At 45.5% G+C, this 15,075-nt stretch overlaps 1 protein-coding gene across 1 annotated transcript in view; it reads left to right on the top strand.

The window, feature by feature from the left end:
• Positions 1 to 15,075, top strand: part of CARD14 (caspase recruitment domain family member 14) — a 66,615-nt gene that overhangs the window by 2,631 nt on the left and 48,909 nt on the right. The window contains exons 2-4 of the mRNA XM_063617312.1: positions 10,547 to 10,667; positions 11,107 to 11,332; positions 12,933 to 13,068. The gene's annotated coding sequence lies outside the window, so the exon portion shown is untranslated. The remainder of the gene's footprint in view (positions 1 to 10,546; positions 10,668 to 11,106; positions 11,333 to 12,932; positions 13,069 to 15,075) is intronic.

Here is a 15,075-nt window from a genome sequence, read left to right on the forward strand (position 1 = left end):
AACAGTTAAGCTTTTAAAGAATTAAAGTTAGTTTTATTCAGAAGCCTTACTGAGGACCCTACACCCCGGCCCCAGCCCAGGAGCTCAAGTGATCCTCCTACCTCGGCCTCTCAAAGTGCTGGAATCACAGGTGTGAGCTACCAGGCGTCACCTTGTTCAGAGTTTTAAAATCGAATCCACAAACTGCTTGGATTTGTTTTCCTTCACATTTTTATGACTAGATCTAACATTTTACACCATTTTCCTGGAAATGTTGTTTATGCCAGATGTCTGAACACACATCTTAAAGGGCTCTAACTTTTCTGGGGAACAGTAGCTTTTTAGCCCAGAGTCTATGACAATGATGAGAGCTGCCGAGGTTTGGTGCAGTCTCTGGGTGAACGATGCTGTCTAGGGAAACGATGGGGCATAAAACAGACATGGGCTCTCCTGCCTTGAGATTAATCGGATGAGATGGACCCCTCCCCAACACACAAACATTGTGGGACATGTGCTGGAGACAGGGCTGCTCACCCAGAGCTTAATGGGTCTGTCCACCTTTGTGACCAAGAGGCCTCTTTTCTTAGACCCTGAGGGGCCCTGGGATGATGAGGGTAAATCTGCTTTTTAGAGTAGGAATCTCCAAACCCCAGGCCACGGACCAGTATCAGCACCTGTCTGTGGCCTGTTAGGAATCAGGCGGTGCAGCAGGAGGCGAGCAAGGGAGCTGAGCCGAGCTCTGCCTCCTGTCAGCGGCAGCATTGGATTCTGAGGAGCGTGAACCCTATTGTGAACTGCGCATGCGAGGGATCTAGGCTGTGCACTCCTCATGAGAATCTAATGCCTGATGATGTGAGGTGGAATAGTTTCATCCCGAAACCACTACCCCATCCATCTCTGGAAAAAATTTTTTCCACCACCTGTGGAAAAGTTATTGACGTGGTTAGACTTTGTGTTTTCACCCACATCTCATCTTGAATTATAATCCCTATAATCCCCACGTGTCGAGGGAGAAGCCAGGTGGAGTAATTGAATCACAGGGATGGGTCCCCCATGCTGTTGTCTCGATAGTTCTCTCGAGATCTGATGGTTTTATAAGGGGCTCTTCCCACTTTGCTCGGCATTTCTCCCTGCCACCTTGTGAAGAAGGTGCCTTGCTTCCTCTTCACCTCCTGCCGTGATTGTAAGTTTCCTGAGGCCTCAGCCATGCTGAACTGTCAGTTAAACCTCTTTCCTTTATAAATTACCCAGTCTCGGACGGTTCTTTTTTTTTTTTTTTTTTTGAGACGCAGTCTCACTCTGTCGCCCAGGCTGGAGTGCAGTGACGCGATCTCGGCTCACTGCAAGCTCCGCCTCCCGGGTTCACGCCATTCTCCTGCCTCAGCCTCTCCAAGTAGCTGGGACTACAGGTGCCCATCACCATGCCTGGCTAATTTTTTTGTATTTTTAGTAGAGACGGGGTTTCACCATGGTCTCGATCTCCTGACCTCGTGATCCACCCGCCTCGGCCTCCCAAAGTGCTGGGATTACAAGCGTGAGCCACTGCGCCCGGCCGGACAGTTCTTTATAGCAGTATGAAAATGGAGTAATACATTTGTCTTCCACAAAACCCGTCCCTGTTACCAAAAAGGCTTTAGAAAACGCAGTGTGGGGCCGGGCGCGGTGGCTCACGCTTGTAATCCCAGCACTTTGGGAGGCCAAGGCGGGCGGATCACGAGGTCAGGAGATCGAGACCACGGTGAAACCCCGTCTCTACTAAAAATACAAAAAATTAGCCGGGCGTGGTGGCGGGTGCCTGTAGTCCCAGCTACTCGGAGAGGCTGAGGCAGGAGAATGGCGTGAACCCGGGAGGCGGAGGTTGCAGTGAGCCGAGATCGCGCCACTGCACTCCAGCCTGGGTGACAGAGCGAGACTCCGTCTCAAAAAAAAAAAAAAAAGAAAACGCAGTGTGGGAAGGTGGTGAATAGATGGGAGGAGACTCATGTTTTTGTCATGTAGGAGAGCAACAAGAGCTCCTCTCAGGAGAAGAGGTTTTTGCTGTGAAATACGGTGCATGCTTTTCCATGGCCTACGTAGTGCTCAGCAGATGCCCTAGCATCAATAGGATCCCAAACTCCTCGTTCTGTTTATTACTGGTAGGCAGTTAGGATCGCGTCAGCCGTGTCTTGAGAACATGCCTTGTGAGTCATGCACCAGATTTGTTAAAGTGTCGGCTCTGTGTAGCTCTGTTGTGCTATGCATAGCATCTACTTAAAAAATGAGAGCTGACAGCCCAGCTTAGCTTTCTGTCCACAAGTCCCCTGCTTAAACTTCTGGATAAATGTTTCCAGTCGTATGGGAAACCTCCATTATCTCCGTAAGGAGAGAATGCAGACAGGTATCTTGTCTCTTTTACTGATGGAGACACTAAGGCCCAGTGTGATAAGTTCAAGTGCCCTACAGGGAAAGGCACAAGCAGGCCAGGCTCTGAGTTCCCTAAACAGTAGCTATAGTGCCTGCCCTTTGTCCCTGGCCCCCATGGTGTCTAGGAAAAGAGACTCCCAGTCACCGAGGTAGGCAGACCCCTATGCCTGGTCTCAGCATCCTCGCTGTCATCGGCATCTCACTTCCCACATGGTTTCCACGTTGGGGAGGGAGACTACTCACCCCATTAAATGTGGCTGCCCCCACTGTTTCCCTAACACTCAGTAGGTGTTCAATAAGTAGTTGTTGGCTTACTCAATGTGTGGACCTCTGGGGAGGGACACAATGCAGTCCCAGCTGGCCAGGAGCGCCATGAGCGCAGGAGGTTGCTGTGGGGGAGATGGTGAGGTAGGAATTTCGCAGGACTTGTTTCACAAGATACGGGTCACAAAGACCTGCTGATAAAACAGGATGTGGTAAAGAAGCCTCTGAACCCCACCAAAAGCAGGATGGTGATGAAAGCAGCCTCCACCTGTCCTCACTGCTCCTTATATGCTAATTATAACGCATCAGCTGCCAAAAGACACTCCCACCAGCCATGACAGTCTCCAAATGCCATGGCCACCCCTGAAAGTTACCCTATGTGGTCTGAAACAGGGAGGAACCCTCAGTTCCAGGAATTGCCCACCCCTTTCCCGGAAAACTCATGAACAGTCCACCGCTTTTTAGCATATGATTAAGAAATTACCATAAAAGCCAACCGGCACCCCTCAGGGCTGCTCTGCCTATGGAGTAGTCACGCTTTTATTCCTTTACTTCCTTCATAAACCTGCTTTCTCTTCATTCCGTTGGCTCATTTTTGAATTCCTTCCCGCGGGAAGCCAGGAACCCAGGTGGTCTCACAGGCTGAGTCCCACTTTGGGGGTTTGCCCTGTGACAATGGGAACAGCCCAGTGGTCTGCCCCACTCCAGAGCCGACCTATTCCTTTTCCTCTACCTTCATTGGCTCCAGGAATCAGGTAGAAAAGGGCGAGGTGGCTCTTCTTGCCCAGGAGGCTCAGGGGCAGTGCTGCTGGGCTGGGCTGGGTTCCTGTAACTCATCACTGCAGGAGTTGATGTCCTAGATAGAAGTGACCTCGATCTGATCCAAGGGGCCATCCCCTAAGAGTGACTTCCTGCCAGAAGTCTCCACCCATCCGTAGGTATTAAAGGGTGGACACTGTTCTTTGCTAGGCACAGCCCTGCCTAAACCCAAATGGCTGGGGCAAGGCACCTTGCTGAGCGCTGCCTGATCTCACCTCACTGCTGTCTTGACTCTCAGACCCTGCGCTGGCTGGACAGAGTCTAGCACATGTGCAGTGTTAACAGAAAAACCAAACTCTAAAAATGTTTTCAAGAGGGTTATTCTGAACCAATAGAAGTGACTGTGACCTGGAAAAAACACAAACCCAAAAAGCCTTAAGTGGTCACAAGGTACCCGGGTAACAGTTTCTGTGAGGCCTCTGAGCCCAAGCTAAGCCATCATATCCCCAGGGACCTGCACATATACATCCAGAGGGCCTGAAGCAACTGAAGATCCACAAAAGAAGTGAAAATAGCCTTAACTGATGACATTCCACCATTGTGATTTGTTTCTGTCCCATCCTAACTGATCAATGTACTTTGTAATCTCCCCCACCCTTAAGAAGGTTCTTTGTAATTCTCCCCACCCTTGAGAATGTACTTTGTGAGATCCACCCCCTGCCCCCAAAAACATTGCTCTTAACTCCACCACCTATCCCCAAACCTGTAAGATCTAATGATAATCCCACGACTCTTTGCTGACTCTCTTTTTGGACTCAGCCCGCCTGCACCCAGGTGAAATAAACAGCGTTGTTGCTCACAGAAAGCCTGTTTGGTGGTCTCTTCACACGGACGCATGAGACAGTTTCCTTTTTTTTTTTTTTTTTTTTGAGATGGAGTTTCACTCTTGTTGCCCAGGCTGGAGTGCAGTGGCACAATCTCAGCTCACCGCAACCTCTGCTTCCCAGGTTCAAGCGATTCTCCTGCCTCTGCCTCCCAAGTAGCTGGGATTACAGGCGTGCACTACCACACCTGGCTAATTTTTTGTATTTAGTAGAGATGGGGTTTCACCATGTTGGTCACGCTGGTCTCAAACATCTGACCTCAGGTGATCCACCTGCCTTGGCCTCCCAAAGTGCTGGGATTACAGGCATTAGCCACTGTGCCTGGCCGGTAACAGTTTACTTTTATACATTTTAGGTAAACAGGAGTTACAGGCAAAGACAGAAGTCAGTGCGTGGAAGGTATACGTTTGATTCAGCCTGAACAGCAGGATATCCCAGAGCAGGGGCTTACAAGTCACACATGGGTTTTACGGATTCTTTGGTTGCCATTTGAGAGAGTTAAGCTATTATTTATATTATGTTTTGGGGGAGTCAAAAAGAGTTAAGCTATTGTCTGAAGACCTGAAGTAAGTAGAAAGGAATGCTTGAGTTAAGGCAGTTGTGGGGGTGAAGGCCCTTGTTATGTAAATGAAAGCCTGCTAGGTTTCTAGCAGCCCTCCGAGAAAATGGATGACAAATGTCTCTTAGACTTTAAAGGTGTCAAGCTGTCAGCAAATTTCTCCTAGATCCAGGCAAGGCCTAGAAAGGGAAGGATGTGTTAATGGACATTCTCTACAGATGCAAATTAATTTCCCCCACAAAAGACAGCTTTTTTTTTTTTTTTTGAGACGGAGTCTGTCTCTGTCGCCCAGGCTAGAGTGCAGTGGCACGATCTTGGCTCACTGCAAGCTCCGCCTCCCAGGTTCATGCCATTCTCCTGCCTCAGCCTCCCGAGTAGCTGGGTCTACAGGCACCTGCCACCACGCCCAGCTACTTTTTTGTATTTTTTAGTAGAGATGGGATTTCACCATGTTAGCCATATGGTCTCGATCTCCTGACTTTATGATCTGCCTGCCTCGGCCTCCCAAAGTGCTGGGATTACAGGCGTGAGTCACCACGCCCAGCCAAAAGACAACTTTGCAGGGCCATTCCAAAATACGTCAAAGAAATATATTTCACGGTAAAATATTTTGATTTCCATTTTGTCATGTGTGCTCATCCAGAACCAGGTTGGAAAAGAAGCCACGTTATACCAGGTTAATTTAAAAAAACAAAGTTTGACAAGGGTTTATGGTTAGTAGGGTGTGAATCAGCCTTTGCCTGCCATGGCCTTAGGTCTTGTTTATAATTTGGTATCTTATTGCCACAAAGAGTCTGTTTGATCAATCTTATCTCTATTTTAACCTAAAAGAAAAACTTCAGCCTGTTTCGGGAAGCCAGGGACCCCAAACAGAGGGACCAGCTGAAGCTGTGGCAGAAGAACATAAATTGTGAAGATTTCATGGACATTTATTAGTTCCCCAAATTAATACTTTTATAATTTCTTACGCCTGTCTTTACTGCAGTCTCTGCACATAAATTGTGAAGATTTCATGGACATATATCACTTCCCCAGTCAATACTCTTGTGATTTCCTATGCCTGTCTTTAATCTCTTAATCCCGTCATCTTCGTAAGCTGAGGACGTATGTCCCCTCAGGACCCTGTGATGATTGTGTTAACTGCACAAATTGTTTGTAAAATGTGTGTTTGAACAATATGAAATCTGGGCATCCTAAAAAAGAACAGGATAACAGTGACTTTCAGGGAACAAGGAAGATAACCATAAGGTCTGACTGCCTGCGGGGCCGGGCAGAACAGAGTCATATTTCTCTTCTTGCAGAAAGCAAATAGGAGAGATATCGCTGAATTCTTTTCCCAGCAAGCAATAACTCTGGGAAAGGAATGCATTCCCAGGGGGAGGTCTCTAAAATGGCCACTCTGGGAGTGTCTGTCTTATGTGGTTGAAGATAAGGAATGAAATACACCCTGGTCTCCTGCAGTGCCCTCAGGCTTGCTAGGATTAGGAAATTCCAGCCTGGGAAATTGTAGTCAGACCAGTTGTCTGCTCTTGAACTCTGTTTCCTGTTAAGATGTTTGTCAAGACAATGCGTGCTCAGTGGGACATGGAACCTCATCAGTAATTCTAAATATTGGAGGCTGCTTCCCCCGATAGTATGAGCTTCAGCTTGCAAGGCCTCAGCGAAAATGTAGTAGCAATTTCATTCAGTCCACATCAGAAAGATGGAAGAAGATTTTGAAAGTGTTAGTTTGGAGATTTGTAGCCAGATAAGAATGGAGGATTCAGCACAGCACAAATTGTAGAAAATAATAAAAACTGAAAAAACGATGGACAAGGCTAGAAACTAATAACAAGTGTACTATAGCATTCTTTCTTTCTTAAAAAAGATTATTGGCCGGGCGCGGTGGCTCACGCTTGTAATCCCAGCACTTTGGGAGGCCGAGGCGGGCGGATCACGAGGTCAGGAGATCGAGACCATGGTGAAACCCTGTCTCTACTAAATGTATAAAAAAAAAAATAAGCCGGGCGCGGTGGCGGGCGCCTGTAGTCCCAGCTACTCGGAGAGGCTGAGGCAGGAGAATGGCGTGAACCCGGGAGGCGGAGCTTGCAGTGAGCCGAGACTGCGCCACTGCACTCCAGCCTGGGCGACAGAGCAAGACTCCGTCTCAAAAAAAAAAAAAAAAAAAAAAAAAAAAGATTATTGTAGGGAAGAGGTCTTGCTATGTCACCCAGGCTAGTATTGAACTTCTGGCCCCAAGCAATCCTCCCACCCAGCCTATAGTTTTCTTTTGAAACGTAATTTTTCTCTCTCCAGTTTCCCATTGTTATCAAGAAGAAATCATAGTAAGACCAATATATTGGCAAAATCAGTTTTAGTCTTATTACACTTGGCCCGATTATTTGCATAAAGTATAGTAAAAATAGTGATTGGCCATATAGGCTCTTTTAAGTTGCTTTTGCTGGAACTTTTTATAAGGTTAGACTATTTAATCTCTCTGTCTCTTTCTCTTTTAGACAGAATTTTACTCTGTCACCCAGGCTGGAGTGCAGTGGCATGATCTTAGCTCACTGCAACCTCTGCCTCCCAAGCTCAAGCTATCCTCCCACCTCCACCTCCCAAGTAGTTGGGACTACAGGCGCATGCCACCACACCTGGGTATTTTTTGTATTTTTGGTACAGACAGGGATTTGCCATGTTGCTCAGACTGGTCTCAAACTCCTGACCTCAGGAGATCTGCCCACCTCAGCCTCCCAAAGTGCTGGTATTACGGGCATGAGCCACTGCACCTGGCCTTATTTATTTATTTTTGATGCAAGGTCTCACTCTGTTGCCCAGGCTGGAGTGCAGTGGTGTGATCATAGCTCACAATGACCTTGAACTCCTGTGCTCAAGTGATCCTCCAACCTCAGTCTCCCAAGTAGCTTGGATGAGAGAAACATATCATTACACTGGGCTTTTGTTGTTGTTGTTGTTGTTGTTGTTTTGAGAGATGGAGTCTCACTATGTTGCACAGTCTGGTTTTGAACTCTTGGCCTCAAGCAATCCTCCTGCCTTGATCTCCCAAAGTACTGGGATTACAGGCTTGAGCTACCATGACTGGCCAAGGTCAGACCTAGTAAAAGCCTCTTGAGCCAAGCCAAGGATTTATCTGTGCCTGCAGATACCTATATGAGTTGGGAGCCAAGCCAAGGATTTATCTGTGTCTACAGATACCTATATGAGTTGGGAGCCAAGCCAAGGATTTATCTGTGTCTACAGATACCTATATGAGTTGGGAGCCAAGCCAAGGATTTATCTGTGCCTACAGATACCTGTATGAGTTGGATGACTTATTCTAAAGGTCTCAAAATATTTTGAGATTCCTGGGCCTAATCAGAAAGTGACATTCTTTACTTAACACAGGTCAGGAAGCTTGCAGGGGAACCATTGAGTCAAGGTACTAGGCCAGTCTTTTCAACTGTCTTTTTTTCAGCTCTGTAAGTTAACCCCAATTCCTCAAAACAGTCCAGTCATATCTAAAATATGCCATTCTAGTCAATGCCTTGGTAAAATAATCAGTGTCTCCAACTGTATCCGGTTATAAAAGACAACAGATTCTTACTGACCTTATGCAAATAACTATATTGCCATAAATTAGGAATACTCACAAATAGTTTTCAAACTTGGAGACATCAGATGAAGAGAAAGAAATACGCTTCAAATTTTGCTCACAAGAATATACTTCACTCAATTGTTAAAAGCTATAAATAGCTCAAAAGAAAATAGTTTGTCAAATATCAAAGGTTTAAAACACTTCATATCACAAAATAGGATCACAGGTCACTGTAAAATGGTCATTGAGCCAAAATGATAATTGAAATACTTCAAAAAGCAAAAATTATATACTTTTTAATACAGTCAGTTTCCCAAACAATCATAAAACCTAATAAATTCAGGCTGGGCACGGTGGCTCACGCCTGTAATACCAGCACTTTGGGAGGCTGAGGCCAGTGGATCACCTGAGGTCAGGAGTTCGAGACCAGCCTGGGCAACAGGGCGAAACCCCATCTCTACTGAAATTACAAAAATTGGCAAAGCGTGGTGGTGCATGCCTGTAATCCCAGCTACTCAGGAGGCTGAGGCAGGAGAATCACTTGAACCTGGGAGGTGGAGGTTGCAGTGAGCCAAGATTGTGCCACTGTACTCCAGCCTGGGTGACAGAGCAAGACTCCATCTCAAAAAAAAATCAGAAACCAAAAAACTAATAAATACAGCATGAGGCCACTGAATCTGTCTGTCTCCCTCACTTGTTTTTTTTTGTTTTTTGAAGTTTACTCAAAAGGTAAACATCTTGTACTATCTCTTATTACACAAAAATTTTGTTCCAAAAAGGAAACCAAATTTTACATTTGCATTCGTGTTTTATTAATAATAAAGCTAATTTTAATAAAATTTTATAAACAAATCCATCCATTCTTAACCAGTTTGACAAGATTTTTATAAACCTTTTATAACCTTTGACAATTTTCCATTTTCTTTTTCAACTTTCTATATACATTTAGTTTTATCTATCATTTTTAAATTCCCTCAATGTAAAACTTAACTAGGCAAAATTAATATCCCTTTAACAAAAACTACAATGGTATGGCTTCTTATAACCTCCTTTACTAAAAACGTGTTTTACTTTCCTCATATATTTTGCATATAGAAATGTTTTTCTTATATCTAGTAGTTTTATTTATTTATTTTTGAGATGGAGTCTCACTCTGTAGCCCAGGCTGGAGTTTTAATTACATATATTAATTATGATGTGAACTCTTAGTAACACTTATTTTTAGAGAAAAACCTAGAAGGTCAGCAATTTTAATAATGTGCCGGATGCAGAGCCCAGGACAAAGGACAGTGCCTGCAGCTATGCCTCCCTGTGGCTGAGGTGGGAGGATTGCTTGAGCCCAGGAAACAAAGATTGCAGTGAGCCAAGATCTCACCACTGAGCTCTCACCTGGGTGACAGAAAAAGACTCTGTTTCAAAAAATTAAAAAAATAAGCAACAGTTTTATGACCTTAAAACATTTAGGTGACAGAATCTGACCAAACAGACCATTAGACTTAGACAAAAATGTCTAAGTTGAATTCTGAAGACATTTTACTATCCTGTTTTACCAATAGTTTAGAAGCTATATTTACCAAAGATTACTAGAGTCACCTGAACTAGAACTCATTTGAGTTAACGTTTCTGTTTTTCTGATAAAATATTTGATTTAAATGCTTACCTTTTCCTTAAGCCAATTAATTAGAGCTCTTTCATGTATTTTGGTAGTGAAACATGACATACACATGACATATGTAAACACATAGACATAAAAACACACAAACAGAAGCAGATCTTATAGACTCCTAAGATTCTTCATTTGCCATTTTTCAAATAGTTTCTCTCCCTCACTTCAGACTGTTAATCTCTTGATTAACTGTTTCATGCCTTAAACAATTGTGAGGGAACTGTAAATTTTCATCTCCAAAAACATAACTTTAGCTGAAACAAGGTAGAAAATCAAAGGCACAGAACTTAGATCTAAGCAAAGTGTCACTCTGTCGCCCAGGCTGGAGTGCAGTGGCACAATCTCAGCTCACTGCAACCTCTGCCTCCTGGGTTCAAGTGATTCTCTTGCCTCAGCCTCCCATGTTGGAATTACAGGCAAATGCCACCATGCCTGGCTAATTTTTTTTTTTTTTGCAGAGACAGACTTTTGCCATGTTGACCAGGCTGATAAGCTCCTGATCTCTGGCGATCCGCCCACCTCAGCCTCCCAAAGTGCTGGGATTACAGGCGTGAGCCACCATGCCCAGCCTAAGCAAAGGTAAGGTTTGTTATGTGAACTGTAAGCCATAGTCTTCCCCATCCTAAAAGTTCCTTCTGGTTTAGAGAGGAGACGCCCTTATAAATGGAGATTGCCTTTATAGATGCAAACTTCTTTTACAAAGAGTTTCAAAATAACCAGCTAAATGTTAGAATGTTGCATTTTGGCTTCTAAACTTAGCCTGTTTCTAAATTAGATGACTACATAAATTCGATTACCCTGAAGAGTAGAGCGCTTTAATGAAAAGGGGAAAGAAAGCATGGTGTTTTTAGGGCCTAATCTTTAAATATGCATAAAGCAAGCACAGCTGGAAGGCAGAGCACAGATTCTCCAAAATCAAAGATCCCATTTTTACACCAAATCCTGGGTCCCACAAAGAAGAGAGCGGTGTGGGACTGGCCGGTGCAATGCTCCCACGGTGCATTTCATCTCCTCACAGGACTGAACGGTGTGATCCTCCCACGGTGCATTTCATCTCAGCACCGGACTGGACGGCGTGATGCTCCCATGGTGCATTTCATTTTGTCATGGGACTGGACAGACAGTACAGTGCCTCCACAGTGCATTTCATTTCAGCACGGGACTGGACTGTGCAATACCCCCACAGTGCGTTTCATTTCCTCATGGGACGGGACGGTGTGATGCTTCCCACAGTGCATTTCATTGTAAGGATATTCCCTGGAGGCTGGTGGGCAACCCAGAGCTGTAACTCAACAGTAGAGTAGGTTAGTTGCTGGCCACTTGCAGAGTCCAATTATTTAGAATGAGGTCTGGCACAAATAAGGTTATTTATTCCAAAGCTAGCTTGGGGAAGTGGCACAGGCATCTGTCTTGCATTTAGCTGTCCCACTTTGCTTTTGGAACAGAAAGTGGGCACTTCTAAAAGACAGGGGAGGAAGTGAGCAGGGGCAGGAGTGGGTTCATGCTAGCTCCAGTGCCTTATCTATCAGGTGGTCGAGCTGGTGACTGCTGGCACTTTTGTGGGCAGGCCATTATCTCTCCAGGCCACCTCCTGATGGGGGAGTTCCATAGCAGGCATGCTTTGGTCTGTAAATCAACTGTTAACTCTCAAGGAGTTAGATGCACTTGCCAAGGGATCTCGAGGGACTGTCTGGTGAAGGAGGGAAGAAACGGCTAGATTTGCATATCTAAAGGGCTAAGTAGGAAGTCAGGAACTGGGAAAAGGAGAAAAAAAGAGAGGAAAAAAATAATTAAACATCTTTTAGAAAAATGGGGGTACTCAGAAACAAAGCCAGTTATTCCAATCTGTGGTCAGCCTATCGCCCGTGGAGTCTTATCCCTTGGTGGGCTGTGTTTTCATAGCCTCTAGGTAACGCAGGCACACCTCAAAATTGGGGCTTAGCCTGAGAGAGTTCTTGGCTTTGCTCAGGAAGTAATTTAAGAGCAGGGCTAACCCACAGGGAGAGGCCAGAGTAGCAGTAAATAGCAGCAAGAGGAGGAGCAGCAGCAGCAGGGGCAGCCACAGCTGCAACAAGGGAGCACTGGCTAGCCACAATTATACCCGGTCTTAATTATATGCTAATCAAGGGGTGGGCTATTCTAAATTTTCTAGAAAAGAAGTAGGGGAGTTCTGGAACCATATAGGGTATTGCCATGGCATTTATAAGCTGCCATAGTGCCGTAAGGAAGGTCTTTATGCTGATGAGTGGTGAGGGCAACTGGAGGTCACTTTTGTTTCCATCTGCTGGTTTCAGCTGTTTTTTTTTTTTTTTTAATTTAAGCCTGCTTTTTTTTTTTTTTTTTTTTTTTTGTGAGATAGGGTCTCCCTCCATTGCCCAGGCTGGAGTGCAGTGGTACAATCATGGCTTACTGCAGCCTTGACCTCCTGGGCTCAAGCAATCCTCCTGCCTTAGTCTCCCAAGTACCTGGGCCCACAGGCACATGCCACCACGCTTGGCTAAGTTTTTAATTTTTTGTAGATATGGGGGTCTCACTATGTTGCCCAGGGTGGTCTCAAACTCCTGGGTTCAAGTGATCCTCCTTTTGCAGCCTCCCAAAATTCTGGGGTTATAGGCATGAGCCACTGCACCCAGCTTGCATCCTGCTTTGACCAGCAGGGTCATTACCCGTGCTCAGAAAACAAATCCGGCTGATTTCCCACCTCATTGGTGCCCTAAACCATGCTTTTTGTCACCCCCTATAGTAATAACCATTTTCTCTAAGCAACTGCCATCAGCCACCTCTAAAACTGTATCTCTTGCCTAGCCATTACGCAAACCACGGTCAAGTTTTCTCGCAATACAGGGTCATTTTTGGTATCCCCGAAAAGCCAAAGAGATCGGGTAATACCATGCAAAAGAGAGCGGAGCGTTAGACCTCAGGAGACTCTGCATGTGGCGCTTGAAACTCCACAAGGAAAGCAGAAGACCTCCAACCAACGGTGAGTGGCATCTTTTTTTTCTGAGTTCCTTAAGGGGTTTGGGTCATTAGAGATCTCTAGATCTCTTTACATGGTACTGAATATGGCAGTGGAAGCAGGAGTGGGGTGGAGCACAAGTATATGGGAGAACAGTTTTTTTTTAAATGAAATGAATAGAGGTGTCAGAGGCATTCGAAACAGAGTGACTCCATCTTGAACAGGGTCCGGTTAAAACAAGGCTGAGGCCCACTGGGCTGCCTTCCCAGGAGGTTAGGCATTCTTAGTCACAGGATGAGACAGGAGGTTGGCACAAAATATAGGTCACAAAGACCTTGCTGATAAAACAGGATGCCATGAAGAAGCCAGCCAGAACCCACCAAAACCAGGATGGCAATGGAAGTGACCTCTGCCTGTCCTCGCTGCTCATTATATGCTAACTACAAGGTGTTAGCATGCAAAATGACACTCCTACCAGCGCCATCACAGTTTACAAATGCCATGGCAATGTCAGGAAGTTACCCTGTGTGGTCTAAAAAGAGAAGGAATTGACCCGGCACAGTGGCTCATGCCTGTAATCCCAGCACTTTGGGAGGCCAAGGTGGGCGGATTACCTAAGGTCAGGAGTTTGAGACCAGCCTGGCCAACATAGTGAAACCCCATCTCTACTAAAAGTACAAAAATTTGCTGGGCATGGTGGTGGTCGCCTGTAATTTCAGCTACTCTGGAGGCTGAGGCAGGAGAATTGCTTGAGCCTGGGAGGTGGAGGTTGCAATGAGCCGAGATCATGCCACTGCACTCCAGCCTGGTTGACAGAGCGAGACTCTGTCTCAGAAAAAAAAAAAAAAAAAGACGGAATTGGCTGGGCACAGTTGCTCACACCTGTAATCCCAGCACTTTGGGAGGCCGAGGTAGGTGAATCACTTGAGGCCAGGAGTTCGAGACCAGCCTGGCCAACATGGTGAAACCCCATCTCTACCAAAAATACAAAACTTAGCCAAGCATGGTGGTGCATGCCTTTAATCCCAGCTACTCGGGAGGCTGAGGCATGAGAATTGCTTCAACCCAGGAGGCAGAGCTCTCAGTGAGCTAAGATTGCGCCACTCTACTCCAGCCTGGTTGACAGAGCGATTCTCTGTTCCCCCTGCCCCCCAAAAAATCCTTTCAAATCTCTTGTTACCAGATTTTAGCTGGGCCAAACAGCTGATAATTCTTTTTGTATAAGACCCAGAACCATCCCAAAGACAGCTCAAAAAAGTGAAGTTTCACTAGCCGCAAATGGAGTCTAACTCACACTTCTGTTCAGCTGTATTCTCTAGGGTCTCAGCTTCTCAGCTGACCACCTGCACAGAAGGGCCCAAAAGCCCTGTGTCCCAAAGACAGAATAAGGCAGGAAATCAAAAGCTGTTCATGGAAGGGATAAGGATCAATAAATGGAAGCCAGCAAGGACTGATTCCCTGATCAGGAAGCAAACCCAAGCCGCAGTGAGAATTTTAAATACCAGACTCCAAAATGGAGTAGCTTGCATTGTTAATCCCACATGGAATCCAAAGTGTGCAGTTTCGTTGTTTTGTTTGTTTTTGTTGTTGTTTTAATTTTTTTAAGAGATAGGGTCTCACTGAGTAGTCCAGGCTGGAGTGAAGCGGTACAGTCATAGCTCACTGCAGCCTCAACCTCATGGGCTCCAGCGAAACGCCTCATCGTGTCTTTAACGTCCAAACTGGGCTTGTGCCAAGCTCACTTTGGGAGACATTTGGTTTATAGTTTAAATGATAATAGCCCTTCTCCAAAACTAAACTGTCATGGTAAGGCTAATGAAAGTCTACCAAGTTAGGAGGATGAGAGGAGCCTGAGTTCTGCTGATGTGTACACATAAACCTAAGATTGGCCTTTTGAGATGCCTTTTCAGGATTTTGCATTTCTTCTTCTTCTTCTCCTTCTTTTTTTTTTTTTTTTTTTTTTGAGATGGAGTTTTGTTCTTGTTGCCCAGGGTGGAGTGCAGTGGCCCGATCTTGGCTCACTGCAACCTC

The sequence above is a fragment of the Symphalangus syndactylus genome, chromosome 14, assembly GCF_028878055.3.
Source record: "Symphalangus syndactylus isolate Jambi chromosome 14, NHGRI_mSymSyn1-v2.1_pri, whole genome shotgun sequence".
NCBI classification, from domain to species: Eukaryota; Metazoa; Chordata; class Mammalia; order Primates; family Hylobatidae; genus Symphalangus; species Symphalangus syndactylus.